The following is a 3,720-nucleotide window of genomic DNA, read 5'->3' as shown; positions in this document are numbered from 1 at the left end:
TCAGGAGGTCCACCAGTGGGGCCAGGACATTAGAAGCCCCTCCCACTGTTGCCCCCCCCAAGCACCAAGAAGACAGGGCACCACTTGCCCCAGAGCCCCTATCTATACCTTTTGGCTAATAGCCACTGATGGACCTCTGCTCCATATGCTTATCTAATTCCCTTTTGAAGCCGTCCATGCTTGCAGCTGCCACCACTTATCTATTTTGGGTAACAATAAAGTCCACCCTCCAAAGCAGCCATTTTCTCCAGGGGAGCTGCTCTCTGTAGCCTTGAGATCAGTTGTAATAATGGGAGATCTCCAGGCTCCATCTGGAGGTTGACAACCCTAAGCATAGCACAATTTCTGGTCACCCCACCCCCATTTTTCATCATTATCCTTACATGATCCTCCCTTTCTTGAGAGGGAAGAAGTTCCCTGGCCAGATGTGCAGCTGCTTGGTTTGGATGAGAAAGCCCCTGATATTTATGGACAGCTTCCCTTTGTGCAGTTGGCTTTATTTACAAAAATGCAAAGGGACAAAGAAAAAACAAAAAACAATGGTGCAATGGAAAGAAATATTTATTCCAAAATATTAACACTCCTGTGTGTTTCACGTTAAGCTTCCTCAGGGGATCTGTGGAATATAAACACACTTGCAATGTTCCCACTACACCAGATTTGCATTTACATTCCACAGACCTCTCTGAAGAAGCTTAACTCAAAACTCATTTGGAGATGCCAGCCTCCCAAGTGGGAACTGGGGATCACCCCAAATTATAAGTCATCTCCAGACTACAGAGATCTGTTCCCCTGGAGAAAATGGCTGCTTTGGAGGGTCGACTGTATGGCACTGTACCCCCACCCCCGAGGTCCCTGTCCTCCCCGGGCTCCACCCTCAAATCTCCAGGAGTTTCCCAACACAGATCTGACACCCCTATCCCCCCCCCCCCCCCCCCCCCGGTGGTCAGGGGGAACCTGGGAACCCTATTTTGAAATAAAATTTTCTTCCCTTCCCTTTCCTTTCGGCACAGTCTCAGCTGATACAGGGTCACAGTGACCAGGGCTGGATAGGGGACCATGCCACCAAAGCCTCCCTGTGAGGCCCATGGGGGACACAGGAGAGCATCGCTCTTGCCAGTTTGAGAGCCAGTTTGGTGTAGTGGCTAAGTGCATGGACTCTAATCTGGGAGAACTGGGTTTGATTCCCCACTCCTCCACTTGCAGCTGCTGGATGACCTTGGGCAAGCCGTGGTTCTGATAGGAGCTGTCCTTGAAAAAGAGCAGTTTCTGTCAAGAGCTCTCTCAGCCCCACCTACCTCACAAGGTGTCTGTTGTGGGGAGGGGGAGGGAAAGGAGTTTGTAAGCCGCTCTGAGACTCCCTTGGGTAGTGAAGGGCAAGGTAGAAATCCAATCTCCTCCTCTTCTTCTCTAATCTGGGAGACCCGGGTTTGATTCCCCACTCCTCCACTTGCACCTGCTGGATGACCTTGGGCAAGCTGTGGTTCTGATAAGAGCTGTTCTTGAAAGAGAGCAGTTTCTATCAAGAGCTCTCTCGGCCCGACCTACCTCACAGGGTGTCTGTTGTGGGGATGGGAAGGGAAAGGAGTTTGTAAGCCACTCTGAGACTCCTTTGGGGAGTGAAGGGCGGCGTATAAATCCAATATCTTCTTCTTTGAGGCAAGGCCCTTGACCTTTCCCACATGTGAAGTACCTGTAGGTGAAGGCTCAGACTCCTTACCACACTTTCCATGACTTTCCCAGATGTGCCCTATAATGTCTGGAAATGAGCCCTTAACATTTCCAGTATTGTATGTACTGTAGCGACATTACGTTACTCCTGCCATACTAAATTGGCAGCAGCACATCGTTATGTTAAATGCCAAGCAGAATTGTAATTTAACCTGCCCTGCCCCCATTTCATGGCTTGTGTTTGTTGTTGACATTAGTCAGGAAGCGAAACGGCTCACTGAGTAATAACTTTCATTGCCTCATTAAACACCGTGCCCTGTCATCACAGTGATGGGTGGACTTATTTAGGAGCATTATCTACCAAACAGCTGACCAAGAATAAATTTTAGGGCCCCAGCTCTCTGGTGCATGAGCAAGTATCAGCCACTCCTCCACCCCGGCTTTCCATGGACTGCATTCACTTTTGATTAGCAACGTAAGCTGTCTTAGCCAGGGCAGTGCCTGGATCACCATGGACCCTTACTCTGAAACTTACCTGCGTAGCACACCTTGCAACGTCCAACTGGGCTCTGCTATGTAGTTTAACTGGAAATCGCACATCACGCCATCAAAGATACGTTCCATGCAGGGGTCATTTCGTAGAAAAAGAGGTGCAGGAGCTCATTAGCAAAACTCATTAACATAACTTATCTGACATCACCGGACGTGTGTCAGAAGGCAACACTCACCACTCAGGCTCCACTGGACTGTTTTGGATTGCTAGCTATTGGGCGGGGGAACGTGCAGATCTGTCCTTGCAGAGGAGGGAGAGGTTTGGACCTGAATAAAACTTGGTCTTAAAGGTGCCACTGGACTGTTTTGGACTGGGGTGCCTCTGCAACATATCTGGCTGCTTCTTGCTCTGACTGAGGCCTGCTGGAGCAGGGGGTGGGGCTTGTTGCCTGTGCCCGCCCCCTGGGCTCTTTACTGCCGGAGCGCCGCTCCTATGTGCTCCTGCAGGAAACGACCCCTGGTTCCATGTATTTTGGAAATTTAATGTTCATTTTGTTCCACATATTTTGGAAATGTAATGCTAGTCTGTCTGTGGCAGAACAGAGGTGGTGTAGAAAATTACTGTGATGAAATTCAGGGGGGGGGGGCTAGGCAGGATTTCTCCCTCGCCTTGTCACATTACAACTTCCTGGCTTTCCCACAACTTCCTGGCTGCCGGGGTTTCTAGTGGGAACTGAGAGGTAAAGTGGTTCGAGGAGATAAGCTCTGGGCCTCCACCACAGTTTGGACTGATAACACAGGTAAACTGATACTAGGGTTCCCAGCCTCCAGGGAGGGGCTGGAGGCAGGCCCGTAGCCAGGATTTTGTAATTCAGGGGGCATTTAAATAAGTCAGGGGACACCAATGTTACAAAAGTAAAAATAAAATTAAAAATTAAAAACTCACTTTTGCGGCATTCGCACTCTGCTTGCCTACCTGGGGAAGCAAGCCACGCTTGGGGAAGGGGCGGTGGTGGGGAGTCCTCCAGGTGGCCCAGAGAGTTGGGAGTCTGGGGGCTGGATGGGGGATGGGGGCGGGATGGAAGTTCGGGGGGGCTTGGCAGGAAGTCATGGGGCCAGGCCCCGAAATGCCCCCACTGTAGCTACGGGCTTGGCTGGAGGTCTCCTGGAATTACAACTGATCTCCAGACCAGTGTTCCCTCTAAGCTGAGTGAGTGTGAGCTAGCTCACAGTTTTTCAGCCTCAGGCTATATTCTTGTCTTAGCTCAGGAAGGAGGGCTCCAGAGCAAACTCATTTGTGCAGCAGCCAAATAGCTCACTCACAACTTTGACGCCAGTAGTTCACAAAGTAGAATTTCTGCACACAAGACTACACAGCTTAGAGGGAACATTGCGAGTCCAGACCCACAGGGATCGATCCCCCTGGAGAAAATGGCTGCATGGGAGGGTGGGGTCTAGGGCATGATAATCAGCTGGGCCCCTCCCCTCTCCCAGCCCTGCACTGCCTAGGGTCTGCTCCCATATCTGGAAGAATTTCCCACTTTGGAGTTGGCAGCC

Source organism: Gekko japonicus, unplaced genomic scaffold, assembly GCF_001447785.1.
Source record: "Gekko japonicus isolate JY-2015 unplaced genomic scaffold, Gekko_japonicus_V1.1 scaffold805, whole genome shotgun sequence".
Classification (NCBI taxonomy): Eukaryota; Metazoa; Chordata; class Lepidosauria; order Squamata; family Gekkonidae; genus Gekko; species Gekko japonicus.
Note: the sequence above shows the minus strand (reverse complement) of the source record.